Source organism: Epinephelus moara, chromosome 20 (genome assembly GCF_006386435.1).
Source record: "Epinephelus moara isolate mb chromosome 20, YSFRI_EMoa_1.0, whole genome shotgun sequence".
In the NCBI taxonomy this organism is placed as follows: Eukaryota; Metazoa; Chordata; class Actinopteri; order Perciformes; family Serranidae; genus Epinephelus; species Epinephelus moara.
In genome coordinates this window covers 31,573,445-31,590,209 of record NC_065525.1, presented here as the reverse complement: position 1 = coordinate 31,590,209, position 16,765 = coordinate 31,573,445, and the positions used below count along the sequence as shown (strand labels likewise).

General features: G+C 39.2%; 1 long non-coding RNA gene across 1 annotated transcript in view; it reads left to right on the top strand.

Annotated features, from left to right (window-relative positions):
* Positions 1–4,673: 4,673 nt before the first annotated feature.
* The window catches only part of LOC126407845 (uncharacterized), a 47,763-nt gene continuing 35,671 nt past the window's right edge, over positions 4,674–16,765 (top strand). Inside the window, exons 1-2 of the long non-coding RNA XR_007571822.1 lie at positions 4,674–4,840; positions 6,989–7,092. This is a non-coding gene — a long non-coding RNA (uncharacterized LOC126407845). The remainder of the gene's footprint in view (positions 4,841–6,988; positions 7,093–16,765) is intronic.

Here is a 16,765-nt window from a genome sequence, read left to right as displayed (position 1 = left end):
GAAGCCGGTGTTAGAAAGAGTTGGATGATGATCAAGAGTGGAGGCTTTATTATTATGCTAAGCCCTGTATATTTCTTTCTTTTGTTGCATTTTGATTTCTTGCGCTTAAATTATTCATGAAACCACAAATGACTAGCTTCAGAACACACTCTTACATAAAGAGAGGAGATATAATCACGAGCGTATTGAGTTTAATATAGATTTCACGGTTAAAATGAGCTGAAAATGTGAAATGAAACTCTTAGCATATAACTGTGATCTCTTGATGATATATATATACCTCCAGCTTTGCATTGTTGGGAAAGAAAAGAAAATCTACAAATTGTAAGACCTCTATTCTGCCCATGTTGCCTTCTGGGAATTTACCAATCTTGCCACAATGACTAAAAGCTATAATCCCTTTACTTAGAATACCATTGTTTTTGGCTCTGTTGTGACAGAGCTGATTTACAGAAACCACTCCTCTCTTCTCAACTGTCAGCCAGTGTCATTATTATTCAGGTGTTGCTGTCCCGGGAGAAATCCTCCCATCGGAGGCTGCATCTCCTGCTTTTCCCACATAGTCCTCCATTATACAGTGAATACAAATAACAAACACTCTCTCTCTGTTTGCTTCTGGCCACTCTTGCAGTATGTGACAACAACATGTACAGTGGTTGAATAGAAATCCTCCTCTATTACTGTGGAACGACAGCACCTTGGGTAGCACGGCAAATCTTTTCCAGTGCATCACTGTGGTCACAGTGCAAGTCATCAGATGGTAGGTAGGTTGTTTCCCAGCTGTGTAAAGCCATTGCCCACATTTACATGCATATTCAAAGATGTGACTAAGGCAATAATACAGTAGGCTAATGTGTTATTGCAATAATACAGTGCAGCATGTATCGAGTACCTGCCTCATCTCACTCTTGTTAGTATGCAGAGAAAATAGCAGTGACTGACTAATTAACACAAACTTGAATTTACCTCATATATTACAGTGATGATATAACACAGAACTGTTGCTATTCACTGGTAAACATGATCTAATTTTCTCTTCTTTCAGCTCTACTTGAAAACTTGGAAAAGTCCACTGGAAGGGCTGTTAAAGAAACTCAAATCCATACACTCTCACTTTAACCCTCGATCATTTTTTATGTTAAATAAAAAGTTTGGTAATCCCCATGTCAGCGTGGGTTTTCTCCAGGTTCTCCGCTTCCTCCCACAGTCCAAAGACAAGCAGGGTCACTGATGACTCTAAATTGTCTGTAGGTGTGAATGTGAGTGTGAATGGTTGTCTGCCTCTATGTGTCACCCTGCTATAGTCTGGCGACCTGTCCAGGGTGTACCTCGCCTATCGCCCAGTGTCAGCTGGGATAGGCTCCAGCCCCCCGTGACCCCTTGCGTTTTCATAAGCTTAGAATGAGCCCTTTATATCTACAAGCGGACTCCACCATGTTGCTCTAGCAGCCCAGAATGGACAAACCAAACACTGTCTCTAGGGCCATTTGCATTTTTGCATCGGCCACCATAGCTCCCCTACAAGCTTGGCACACCGGAGAAGTTTTAGTTCTGAAACCTCAAGAGTTTTAGGAAATTTAGAGTCTGCGATCCAGCTGCCCTGCATGTGTTTGAGCTTGGAGATGGCATCCACATGAAGAGTGTAACCTACAATGAGAGGTCCAGTCAAACACAGGAGTTTTTTTTTTATTACAGTAAGGTGACAAAACCAACTACAGTACCAGTAACAGAGACATTATTGTGCCAATGCAACCTTGTATAATTGGAAACTGTTCATGTTCTCCCACTTCATTTGCTGTAATCTGCATGACACTTTGTAGTGAAATCTGCTATTGTTATTCGCCCTCCACTGAAATGTCCAACATTTCAACAACAGACCTTCTGCTGCACTAAAGTCCTTTCTCTTCTCCATCTCTTTAGCGCACTGTTAATCAATAGAAATGCTGCCTTGCAGGAGAGGCAAAGCTCTAAACTTCTGACTTGCTCCATAAAATGCCTTTTCTCTTCCTCTTGTAGATGCATGCAGCAAGTGCTGCAAACATTCAAAGTAGAGATAGGGAATAGTTATCTCTGTACAAATGCCTGCAAGCCAGAGAACCTTTTGTACTTCTTTTGTACTCTCAGTGTTGCTCTCTCTGAGTCATGCTCCAATGGGGATAGAAGCGTGGTGAATGAATTTTAAAAAATCTCAACAGGAGACAAAACTGACATATTAAAGACAGAAGCATTTAACGGCTGTGAGGAAAATCTGGGGAGAATGTGCATAAAACAATGAAGCCGCGAGCAAATGGCTCTCCTGAAAAAGGATACAGCGTACAGAGCTTGAGTGTAATATTCAAGGTGGGACCTCTTCATACAGCAGTCTTCTCTACATCATTTAACACACAGCACTGACTTTGAATACCCTCGGCCATGAATACTGCAGCTACCTGAGCTACTAAAAATCCTACAGACTGCATTCTAAATAGAGGACAAAGAAAGCTGCTGAATGAATGATACTTTTATTACCAGACTTTAATCCGATTTAAAATTAACTTCTGAAATATTAATTTTGCTTCTTATGTGCTGGCTTATTAATGATAACCCTAAACACTTGCACTGGTAAAATATTTACCAGCAGGTGTAAAATTTTATGAGCAAAGGCTAATTAACAGAAAAGTACTTTATTAACTGACCACATTTCAAAATCAGACTGATTTTCCCAAGACTGTCTCATATTGAGACTGCTGAATAGACCAAAACACGTTTGAAATTTTATTAAATATATTGCTAATTAATGACAATTTGGTTTAAAAAGTTTAATATCCTTTATTCTTTTTAAATATCCAGGGCTCAGGGGCCCAAACTGTCTGGGCCTGCAAAATGTCACTTAACTTATCACATATTGACAAGGAAGAAACCCAACATGTGCACAAGGAGGCACAAAAAGACCACAAAGAGATGCAAAGGAACAGCAAAGAAACAGAAAACGCCCCAAAAGACAGAAAATTACGTTAGAGAGACACAAACGATTACAGAGAGATGCAAAACTGCCACACAATATTGCCACAGAGACACAAAACCACAAAAAGATACATAACAAATACAAAGCAAAACAACAAAAAAAAGTGGCAAAACGATCACAAAATTTGTGTGTCTTGCTTCCGTGTAGGAGAATCGTTGGGGTCCTTTGCATATCTGTGCCCAGGGGCCCACTTTCTCATAATCCACCCATGACTGTATAATGCACACTCACTGAGGTGGCAGTCCACCATGTACACAGGTACAATCTATTGCAATTCAATACAACAGCTCTGGAATCAATTATATCTTTACTAGGTTTAATATAATATATTGTTTATACAATCCAGCACACCACCACTTACTATGACCTCAGAGCAAAAACATATAACTTAACTGAATTACTACCCCTATGACTGTCAAAAAACAAACAAATAAAACTAAACATTATAGGCATCATAAAAGTAGACACATGCATTAGATTGTCCCAACAAGCTTGCATAGTAAAGTGACCAGTGTATATTAATATGTGATTGTACTGTGACATTACTATTTCTATAATCATACAGAAATATTTTTGCTGTAGCTGTTGAAATCATGGAAAGCACCTCCAACTTATTTTTTTATTATTATTATTTTTTATTAAAGGTTATAGCACATAGCATGACAAAGCAGTGTCAATTCAACAATAAAAATCACATAAGAATAAGAATAAGAATAATAAAACATCAGCAGTACTCTGAATCTCAATGCATTTTATGCATTTAAATATACTAATCAGGACAAAAAGGGAAACAAAAAAGAGATAGAAAGAGAAAAGGAGGAGGAGGAGGGGTCCATTATTCAAAACATATTTTAATTTTATAAGACAGCTTTCCCTTTTAATGCCTGATGTGTAGTTTTGTGATTTGTAACTTTTGTGTTTTATTTCTAAGGATTGTTTTACTGTCTTATTATTATGCACTTTGTGAAGCACTTTGTAACTTTGTTTAGATAAGTGCTATACAAATATTTATTATTATTATTATTATTATTTAGGAAACAGGGACTGAGGAGTGTTAAATAATGTTAAAAAGACTGTCATTTATTTTAAAACTTATTTGATTTACCTTTGACTGAATATTTAATCTTCTCTAGCTTTATATAAGACATGATATCACTGAGCCTCACTGAGTGCTGGAGGAAGCTTCTGTAGACATAAAGTTGTCAATAAAAGGTAAAAAAAAAAAAAAAAATGAAAATAATAATAACAATAAAGAAAGAAATAATTACAAAAATAAAGTGGGAAAAAAAAAGAAAAAAAAAAAAAAAAGAGAGAGTCACTGTAGACTTCCAGTGAAGACAAGATGGCGTCTCACCTTCCAGTTTCTTGATGACTTAATTGAAAACACCTGTCGTCATTAGCATTGCTCCGATTGTCCAGTTTCCGGTTGTCTGGTTAACAGATAGCTATTTCAGCCTGTAGAGTTGTACGGTCTGTAATTGTAAAAACGGTGTCAGCGTCTTATTACTTCAACTGAAGTAACTTAAACCACTCAAATACAGCAGCCGCGGTAAGTTAATTTGTTGTCGCCGCCATTTTGTCCCCATTTTCAAGTTAACAAGCTAACTTCAACACACGCACGCGACCCGAGAATTAGCTAACTGTTAGCTTGTTTTCCAGCGTTGCTAATGACACCAGCTGGGCTAATGCTAGTTAGCTAGCAGCTATGAAGATGGATGAAGACGAGTTCTGCCACCACAAACAAAGAGTCACCATCGCAGCAACAGGTGCAGAGGGACTCAGACGACATTGATATGGACTTCATGACAACACAAGTGGGCCTCCACGTCAGATAAGGTGAGTCGGATACAGCTTGTCTGTGTGTGGTTTTGCTGGCTTGCTTTTATGATAGCGTTAGTTACAGTGAATGTGTCTCTGCCTGTCTGTGAGCTGTCCTCACTGCTGTCTGGTTCATGTTACCGAAGTCATGTTGTATGGGGTGTTTGCTAGTGAACCTGTTGTTTTGTGGCGCACTGTCTGCAGTACACAGTTGCAGGGACACAGCCTGCTCTTCATTGTCTGGGATCTGTTGAGTCACCTGATGACTGTGTGGTATGTGTGAATGAGCCTGTGCAGAGGGCCTGCTGGATGCCTGTGAGAAGGTCCCAGATTGTGTGTGTTGTACAGTAGGTATGCACATATCCACTTTTCCCAGCCTGATTTTAATGCTGATTAAGTCTCTTCTGTAGTGGAGTTAACATCATAATATGCATGCATACTCTTATAGTCATGGCCCACCAGCAGAAGGAGACATAAAAAACGTTTCAGTGTATGTAATATTCCTTCATTGTGTGAGTAAAGAAGAAGCATGTTGGCTGATTCTGATATTTCATTTTCAATCCAATATCAGCCAATACCAGTGACATGTCGATACTATCATGCATCCCTTATTGGCTTGACAAAATACGTCACTGTGAGTGTCATAGGCTGTTTTTTATGCCAAGTATATAGATGAGAGTGTGAAAGTCATGTATTTAGTGGCTACATGCATTGATACTTTTTAATGTTGTGACTTTGATGTTCATACTCTAGATCTGTGAATGTTGTTAGTGTTGAGTCTTTTCAGTATTCAGTACTGATCTGTATCTTCACTAGGGCAGAAGCTTTATGGTCTATGATATGTGACCTCTCTGACATGGCTTGTAAACCAGTCCACTGAGCCCTTCCTCTGGTCATGGGCCACAGCTGCCACAGGACTCAAATGCTCACTTTTATTTTAATTTTTCAATTTATGAAAGAAAAAGAAAAGTGTACTCAATATATTTATGAACTTTTGGTCCTCAGACCTGAGGCCTGTACTACGAAGTCAGGATTTAGAATTAACAAGATAACTTCAGGGTAAACTCTGGGTTTTTAGTTTACAAAGCTGGTTTTCTTTTTACTGGGATAAATCACCATGGTAAATTATGCTGAACAGCTAACCTGCTCTGGAGCAGGTTATGTTCAGAGTATTGGAACACAGCCTGTCAAAACCCCGACCTCTGACTAATCACATCACTGAAGAAAATAGTATCCATGGACGAAAGTCATAGATCAATAGAATAATTTAATTGTTCCAAGGCTCTGTTTCCACTGGTTTTAAAACTCAGCTTTTAACAAACACAAAGATTGTTTACAGCACTATACATGATTTTAGCAGCATTTTAACTTATGCAAAGTTTATTTTAGTCCGCAGTGATAGTGTTACTATTTTTATGCTCTGATTCTATCACTACAGCTCAAAATAACACAAGACACCTGTGTCGTGAGAACTAGGATAAAAGATGATATTTTATTAGAAAAATAATCCACATACTCTTAATTGGCTCCCGTTATTATAAATGCAACATTTGGGTCAGATAGACCTCATTAGTCATTAACTAGGCTTCTTTTCCACCCTTTACTTCAGTAGCAGAAACAGTGTGTATGCAATGTTTTTATGACGTTTTGATCCTCAGATGTGGTCTGATGCACCTGCTATGAGTCTTGCTGGGTGTAAGACTTATGAGACAGTGGGCCCCTGGGCACAGCTATGCAATAGATACAGCCCTACCACCTCAAGACACACAGACTTTGTGGTGGGTTTTGTGTCTCGTTATGTGTCTCTATGTGGTTGTTTTGACTGTTTGTAGTTATTTTGTGTGTCTTAGCAGTTCTTTTGCATCTTTCCATGGTCATTTAGAGTCTCCTCCTGGTTGGTTCGTGTTCATTTCAGTGACATTTGGCAGTTGAAGGCCAGGGGGACCCCGGGGCCTGTGCCCAGTAGGCCTGTTTAATAACCCATCCATGTGTACACGAACTTTGTAGCACCTATCTGCTGAGATTTTCTATTTCTATTTGACTTTTCTCACCTTTGGTTAGGTCTTTGGCAGCTCTTTGGCATGTTTTTCTACACAAATTCTGTTGACTTTTTCAGCGTGCACCAAAACTGTTTAAGTATTAACTGTAGTCCTTCCTTTTAATCAGCGCTAATGCTAGTGAGCTAGCGGAGATGAAGATGGATGAAGAGCAGTTCTACCACAAACAAACTATCGCCATCATGCCGGCCATTGGCCTCGACGTCAGATAAGGTGAGTCAAATACAGCCTGTCTGTGTAGTGTGTGTGGTTTTGCTGGCTGGCTTTTCTGATAACATTAGTTACAGTGAATATCTCTCTGCCTGTCTGTGTGCTGTCCTCACTGCTCTCTGGTTCATGTTACTGAAGTCATGTTGTATGGGGTGTTTGTCACTTAACCTGTTGTTTTGTAGCACACTGTCTGCAGTACACAGACACAGTTGCAGGGACAGAGCCTGCTCTCAATTGTCTGGGATTTGTTCAGTCACCTGTTGACTGTGGTATTGTGAATGAGTCTGTCAATATAGCCCAGTGATACCTTCAAATAATTTTAGTCTTGGCTGATGGTGAATTATTTGATAGCACTTTTAGTATTTCCACATTCTCCTGTATAAGATTACGGAGTATCATTTACATCCCATCCCATTGACATTTTACTGTCTTGGAGCTTCAAACACTTTCAGTACTGTTTCATCTCATATCACATGAAGTAGCCTACTTCATTCATTGTTCTGGTGATGTCGCTCGTAATTAACGCCCCCGCCTTTTTCACATGAACGTGCTCATGGCTGGATAGGAAAACCCAGAGTTGACTGAACTAGTTGATGACCAGCTTTGTGGTACCTGTTATCCAGACGGCCAATGTGACGGGTTAGTCAAGCCAAATAACGAGAAGATATCCTGGGTAAGTTGAACTGGCCTCGTAGTACAGGCCTCTGCTCTGATGCACCTACTATGATTCATTCTGGGTACATGCATGGGTGAATTATAAGATTGCCCCCACCATAAGAGCAAGACAAACAGACTTTGTGGAGCTTCTGCATCTCTTTGCAGTCATTAAACATCATTTGAGGTTTTGTGTCTCTTTGTGGTTGTTTTGCCTGTTTGTAGTTATGTTGTGTGTATTTGCAGTTCCTTTGCATCTTTTCGAGGTCATGTTAGAGTCTCTTCCTGGTCTGTACAAGTTAATTTCGCAGGTGAAGGCTGGAGGGTGGCTGACACTTCGGGCCCCTGGACCTGTGCCCGGTAGGCCCGTTAAATAATACATCCATATGTGCATGAACTTTGTGGAAGTAACCCGCCAAGTTTGTCCAATTTTTATTTGACTTTTTCCCTCACCTTTTGTGAGTTCTTTGACAGCTCCTCAACATTTTTTTTCTACACAAGGTCTGTGTACTCTGTCAGTGCACTGATACCCTTTTTGAATTTTCTGACATTATACCTTCCTGTTAATACAGTCGACACATAAGTCTTTACCACAGTAATACACTTACTAATATACATGTGTGCATGATGTCAGAATACATATTCTGAGGGGAGCTGGGAAAGAGGAATTAATCAGCGAAACAATAACCAAGCTTTCTAAACTCAGAGAGCTGAATTGAGATGCTGTCAAACTGATGTTTTGATAAGCATGTGTAAGTCATGTATTTGATACATGACTCAAATATTTGCTTAATTACAGTCTTTTTAATTTATGAAAGGACAAAAACGTGTGTACGCAATTTATTTAGGATGTTTCGGTCTTCAGATCTGGTCTGATGCACCTGCTCTAAGTCTCGCTGGGTGCAAGACTATGAGACAGTGGGCCCCTGGGCAAACATACAGCCCTACCACCTTAAGACACACAGACTTTGTGGTAGATTTGTGTTTCGTTTTGTGTCTCTATGTGGTTGTTTTGCCTGTTTGTAGTGATTTTGTGTGTCTTAGCAGTTCTTTTGCATCTTTTCATGGTCATTTAGAGTCTCTTCCTGGTTGGCACATGTTAATTTCAGTGACATTTGGCAGTTGAAGGCCAGGGGGGGCCCGGGGCCTGTGCCCAGTAGGCCTGTTTAATAACCCATCCATGTGTGCATGTAATTGGTAGCACCTATCTGCTTAGATATTAAGTTTCTATTTGACTTTTCTCACCTTTGGCAGCTCTTTGGCATTTTTTTCTACACAGATTCTGTTGACTTTTTCAGCGTGCACCAGTACTGTTTAAGTTTTAACATTAGTCCTTCATTTTAATAGAATCAACACTTCAGACTTTACCACCATAATTCACTTCCTAATATACATTTCTACATTAAGTCAGAATACGTATTCTGGCGGGATTTGGGAAAGAGGAATTAATCAGAGAACCAATCATCAAGCTTTGAGATGCTGTTGAACTGATGCTTTGAACACCTGATCCACCTCTCTAAAAGTTAATTTCATTCGATCAGTGGAGATTAACTGCGATTGATATTAATGTACCTTTGGGTTTTATTCATCCTAGAAAACTGGGAAAACTCAGAGGAAAGGGAAACAGAAATTTTGATCAGGGTGCTTCCAGTATTTTGTTGAAGATTAACTGACAATGTTTAGATTTAAGTATGAAGATCGTGAAGATGGTTGAGGTATTTGTGTCATTTTGTTAGTTTCTGAAAAGTGACAAATGAAAGCATTTTATTCAGAGGCACGTTAATACATTTCCTTTGAGCAGATAAACTACAGTTGTTGAATATTTAGCCTTTTGCCTGTGCTGTGGATTAATTAGACAGAACACTTCAGTGGTAGAGGAAATCAATTTTCTCCATATTGAGAACAGTAATTACCCTCTTCCTTAGATAAGTTTATATTCCCCAGAGTTTAACGTAAATGGAATCACAACAACATGGAGGTCACTAAAGGTTAAAGCCTCATATTGATTGGAAAGGTAATTAACTTGAGTGAGTCATGACAACTACTCTCACCAACAACAGACACGCTCAGATGAGACAGGAAACTCATTTTATGGAGCCATTTTACTCGAAAATGAAAGGAAACTGTGGATAATGGACAGATGAGCAAACATGAATATACAGTAATCACACACAGGTTTTGAGTGTTTCCCTTTGACAGTAAGTTCTTTTGAACAAATGAGCATCTCAAGCTCAAAGTCCCACTCCAACCTCTTCACATAGCAATTCATCTCAGCAGTAAGTCATGTATGTCTTTCATCCAGGTGTAACAGTTATCCAATATTTTCTGTCCTCAGCAACTCCCCAAAGCAGCTTTTCCAAGTCCCCTGAATAGCTACAAATTTAGAGTGAAGCACTTGCAGAAAGAGACCACTCTTTCATCTCGCCAGGCGGTAAAATTAACTGCCCTATACTGTAGCACAGCCAAATTCTCCTCCATAACAATTTTTTCTCACTTGATCGCATTGCCACTCATCCTTGTGTCCTCTGGTCACAAAAGACTTGTTGCTGATTCTGGATTTTTTGCTGGTGTGTGGTGACATCTCAGGCATTACTGATTCCAGTTGTTTAAGTTCACATCTAAATAAAACTAATGCAGCCTTATACAACAGTCCTGCAATAAATCCTATCTTCATGAAGGCCATAATACGGTTTTAATGGCACTATTTTAAAGAGGTCTTGTTTCAAGTGTATGGTCATTTTGGAGGGTGTTGTTTGTGATGCTGCGGAGTTATATTACGTTATGCTAGGTGTTTCTGTTATTTTCTCCACTCCATTTATATCGATGAGGGTTGGCGACATATCTGAAACACCTCTGTGTAAAGCACTTCAACAGCACCACAAACTACATCCTCCAAAATGACCATAAATTTGAATCAGAACTGTTATATCGGAGTGCAATAGTCTTAGCGAGGTGTACCTAATAAACTGGCAACTGATTTCTGCTGAGTGACATTCTTCAAAAGTGTCATGTGCTCATCCATAAATCAGGTTTCAGTGAGAAAATGATCATACATTTTTTGAATTATATTTATTTTTTCTGTTTATTTAACATTTATTTAACCATCATTACATGTTCTTAAAGGGACAGTGTTTTCTCTTACATGTAGTGCTATTTATCAATCTATATGGTTTTGGTTGAGTTGCTGAATGTTGGAGATATCAGCCGTAGAGATGTCTGCCTTCTCTTGAATATAATAGAACTAGATGACACTCAGCTTGTGGTGCTTAACACGCCAAACACATACATTTAAATAACTCAGCAGCAATGTCTCTTTCCAGAAATCATGACTCTGTTAACTCAAGATAATCCACAGAGCTTGGTGTGAGCAGTTTAATGTAGGAACTATTTTCTCTCTACCAAACTACACCTGCCAACCGTATCACATAGCGCCATTGTGCTATCTAACATTAGAGCTCAGCTGAGGAGGACGCCATTAATGTTTATATATGCACTGTCAAGAGCATGAGTCTGTCGTCCATGAGTTGATGCACACTTCCTTCTGTGCGGCGATGCTGCTGGCAGTTGTAGTTCGGTAGAGAGAAAATAGTTCCTACGTGAAACTACTTACAACAAGGTCTGTGGATTATCTTGAGTAGCCAGGTGATTATTTCTGGAAAGAGACATTGCTGTCGAGCTTTTCAAATGTTTTTTTTTTTTTTTTTTGGCACCACAATTCAAGTGCCATCTAGCTCTATTATATTTGAGAAAAGGCAGGCATCCCTACGGCCGATATCTCCAACACTCAGCAAACAATCTAGATTAATATAATAGAAAAATATGTATTTTTGATTTGAGCCAAACTGTCCCTTTAAACAAAAATGTGATTTCTGATTTCACCCTAATGTGGCATCTGAATTCAAAAACAAGTAGTAGTTCATATTTCCACTGAATGCAGGACTAATGATGTGAAGTTTATCTCTCAGTCACCACCATTATTCCCAGTTATTATGTCTGGTAACTGAATTCCAATTTGGTCAGGAGAAATTGCTGTGGTTGTTTTCAGACAGCTTGACAATTGTGTCAGTATTTACCGTAATGAGGGCCTGTTTATCCTTATGGGCAGAGCATGGCATCAGTACAGCCGGAGAGAAGGATTTGTGTCCATCTGAGGCCAGTCCCACTATGATTATATGTCCTGACAATATGTGCCATATATCCCAAATATAACAATGTCTGCTAAATGGCGAACAGTAACAAGGTTGTCCATAGAGTGTGCATGTAATGGCTTTTGTCATGGTGAAAAACTCCTGTCATATTTTGCCCAAAAAGACGGACTAAGGATTAAATCGGCAAGCACTGTGTAAAATATAGTCATTCTTGTATGCCTGCTGCTTGGTGCATCACAGCAGCTGTGCTTGCCTAGTATTGTTGGATCACACCAATGATCACTTAGACCACGTAAGAAGGGGTTCATGATCATTTAGATGCTTGCTTCTGACTTATCAGAACAACAGGGAGGACTCCAATTACTCCCCTTGGCAATAAAACAACCTTTAACCCATTAAGTTCACCTCATAATGCCCAAGGACAGAGGTACAACAAAATCAGCTAGCAATTTGCATTTAGATTGTGCTTCCATACTAAAATAAGTGAATGAGCTTTCCATGGAATGAGCTAATCCAGCCTCTATGTTTTAGCCTAAGTAAGATCTCTGTAGAAGGCCACGGAAGCAGGCGTCTTAGCTGGCAGAGCCTCCAGTTGTAAACACTCGAGCAAATGTTCAGCAGATCCAAAGCCTGAATGACTCCACTGAAATATTTTGCCCGTAGGGTAGGATAATAGACACATAGTTTAAATTAAATCAATCCAATTAATTTTTATGAAGGTCTGCTACTGGATATGAATTAAAAAACAATTTATACATAATTGCCATGTTTTTACTGCAGTTGGGAGATTAGATGTGTTGTGAGGCAGGAAATTTCAGTGAAATGTTCAAACTTTGTGACTCAACCCACTCTTTAATTCATATTGAGCGGCTTTACTGGAGTCCCGTATGACTCATCGCGCTCCTCTGGTGTAGATAAACTGCTTCGCCGTGTCTGAAAACAGAAGTAGTTTATAGTGCTGCAGATCAGATAAAAACTCTTTCATTGTTTCTATATCACGGGTCCACTCTGTCCCACTTGGAGGTGTGACTCCTTCATTAGATGTATTGATGAAAGCAGCTCTGGCAATCAAGTCGCCTGGACCTGGCCATTCATTTTCATTAGCTGCTCGTATTTCTGTAGGCGTCACAGGGATGGTGAGTAGCAGACCATCTGCGAGGCTCACAGTGGAATCATCAGTGCAACCTTTCGAAGGATTACCACTCAGTTTATAGGCCAGCACTCTGCTCTGCTCGTTTCATCTGATGCATGGCTCCTCCAATGCGCTCTGATATCAAAGCAGAGAGAGATTGTTGTTTTGCAGGTCTTAGATTATCAGATCCTTCATATTACCATATTTACTTAAGCGCACCTACCTGGATGTCAGATGTGACTTGGTTATTGTCTGAGCTTTATTGCATTGCCTATCTGTCTCATTACATTCTGATATCAGAGTCATTTGACAGGGAATGCATTTGAAAAAGATTTGCTTCTTACAGACAAAGGCGCTCCTGCATATTCTGCTTCATACACATGTTCCCTGCTCTCCTCGCCTCCTGGGTCTTCTGAATATGAATAGACAGGTTGAATGAAATGATGATATCTTTGAATAGTGCCTCTGTCTGAGGGCCACGGCTGACAACAAATGATAGCGTATCCCACCATCAAAAGGCTCATTATCCCAGACAATTTCACTACATTCATTATTTGCTGCATTTCTTCATTCCCTTGCTTATTCTTTGTGTAAGAGGTATTGCTCAGCTGTCTTGCAGTCAGTTAAAATAGTGGCAGACCTATTCATGAGGAGCTTAATATTTCTCTTTCATCCATAGTCAACAAACCCAGTTCAGAGGCTTCTAATGGGATAATGTTGTTGTAAGAGGCCTACCCACACGGCGGTTTCTTGGTATCATTTTCACAGAGACTGACATGAGGAATAATGAGAACTTCATTATCAGTGCTCCATGCAAGGTTTATTTATCTGTTAAAACCCAAAGATGCATCGATGCCCTTTATTGAGCTATGAGGTGCAAATGGAAGAGCAACAAAATGTGTTGTAAATACACAGAGAAGCTCATTCTTTTCGATATCAGAAAGGGAATTCAGGAATAGAGACATGGATACAAGTTTGCCTGTTATTTTGTGAAAACACGCTTATGTGATAGCGATGGATAACTAGACACTCGTTACATTTTCTCTGTGGCTATGAGCTGAATTTATAACTCTAATGCCTCCCGGGAAGTCACCTTAAGGTCTAGATCCGGAGTGTCAAACTTTCGGGATGCGAGCCAGAACCGGTCCAGTCCAGTGGACTGACCGGTTGAGTTTGGTGTAATGATGCAAGCATTACCACATAGGAGTGGAAAAGTATGAAAAAATGCACATGTACGACATATAGCTGGGTGATATAACGACTGAGTACGATATATCCGCCCCACTCACTCACTTGCAAGTTCTCCAGCAACACTAAGACACACAGTGCTGCTACTCTGTTTAATGTGTCTGTTAATTAGTCTACAGTGCGACATTAGTCTATGTGTTGCACATGCTACGCTAGATCAGTCTGAGATAAATGAAATGACTGCAGTGGCACATGTGCAACATGGTGTTGTGCTGCGTGTGTGGGAGACAGAGCTGCTTGATTGTGTCACGTGAGCGTTTGTTTGCTAGTAGTGTGTGAGGTGGACACACGCAGCGCCGTTCTTCGTGGTAGTTGTAGTCCAATTTGTGACATTGAGGCAGTGCTTGGATGCAGGTGATAGATGTGTTTATAAAATGCAGCGATAACACAGACATTTCATATACAAGATGTATATAATACTGCTTCCCTGTTTCAAACAACAATGGATTCAGGCCTACTTGATAGTTTTCATACTCATGTTATAGTTTTGTGGCCTGTGCTGTGAACTTTTGAACCTCTGTAGCTCCAGTGCTATGTGCACAAAGTTAATGTGCAGCCGTGCTATTTATTTTATGTAATTTTTCATTTACATGTTGTGTAGCTGTGTATTTTCAAATTTTTATTTGTATTTTCAAACAGGAAAAAAATCCCTGTCTCTGCATTTTATTTTGATCAGTCTGTTTTTATAAAAGTGCTTGTGGCATCTCAAATATTGCTTTGACTTGCAGATAAACATGTCACCCATTTTATGAAAAAAAAAAACCCAACTACCAAGATATGTATCATGTATTGCCTTTCAGCCTGAAAATACCAAGATATTAATTTTTGTCCGTAATGCCCGGCCCTAGTATGACAGTGAGCAGTAGGCTGGCTGACTGTGGAAAAAAATTGACATATTGTTGAAGTTGCACTTATTTTTCATCTGTTTTGTAAATGGATGCATGTTTTCAGAATGTCCTTGTATTTCTTTACACTAAAAGAGAGGGAAACATTTGGAAGTGTTGTTGTTGGTAGGTTATTTTGCAATGGTTTATCTGGTCCAGCCCACTTAAGATCAAATTGGATTTAATGTGGCCCATGAAGTAAAATAACACCCGAGGTCTAGATGATGTAAATGGTAAGAATAGAGAGCATTTAATTGTAATTACAGGTTACAAATCACAAATTAATTATGTTAAAGCTCCTCTGGTATTACTCATTATGACAGGTTTACACACTTTATGAACCATTTTGTGGAAACTAAGCATCAATTTGCACTCCCACACGTTATTGTTTTTACACGTACACATATAAAACTTGCAAGTTGAATGTCTTTCATGTGTAAATAAGTGCGTTAGTACACTCTCTCTGAGTTGTGGTGTTGTAGAAGTGTTCACAGTATGTAACATCACTCAGATCAGCATGTTGATGGAGTTCTGATTATCCTTGTGTACTGTTTCGTACTGACAGCACCACTTTATATCACAAGCGTTGTCAGCAGGCAGTGTCTTAATAACTCCTCCTCTGAGCTTTTTACCTGAGGTAAAGCTTGATTAACAAATCCTGATCCATTATACCTTTTTAAAAAGCCTTATTTAATTATGCATTTATTCAACAAAATAGCAGGTTAATTATAAACAAAATTAATTAATGCAATGAGGAAAAATCAACTATCGGCAAGTGGTTGAAATCATATTTGAAACGTGCTGTATAAATTAAGACCAAAAACATTTTATTAAATTGTGGGCATGTGTTAATTTGTTTGAACAAATTATAAAGTTAGGCGCACAAATTACCAGTTTTGGTTGATTCACATTTCAAATCTGATCTGCATATTTGACTGAATTTACAATGCTAAACCAAATGAAAAGAACCTGTCAGTCAGGAACACCCCTCTCAAAATTAAATCACCAACTATGAATGCTAATACAATTTCATTTGGTGGCACAGGTTCTGTTCTCTGCGTTGCTCCCGATATTAAGCCAAGCAGGATTCAAAGATTCATGAAGACTGTGACTGAACTCCCCAGAGATTTTCAAAACAGAGCCCTGCAGTCACATATCATTGAGATATGGAATATACATACTGCAGAAGAGATGCAGCGATAGTATGGTTAATAAGAAACCAGACAGGAGGAGGCTGCAGGCTGCAGGGAGAGGGAGAAATGAATACAGCTGTATATGGGAGTAAGCAGCATAAAGAGTAACAGCAGTGTGTGGATGTACAGGCAGTAAGCAACAGCATGCAGCAGTGTAGACACAGGAACAATTTAATATTTCTAAATTAAATGTTGGAGCATCATACATGACTGAAGATTGTTTTACGTCACTTGATGGTCACCTGTTGTGTTGTGCATGACCAGACTTGCATGAACTAATCATGGTTGAATAAAGAAAAATGTGAGCTGAAAGATAAGAGAGCCGCAGTATTTTGTTATCATACAAATGTTTCATATGTTGGGAGTAATGAGCAAGAAAAGAATTGCGCACTTAACATCAGTCCAAAATCTTCTTAA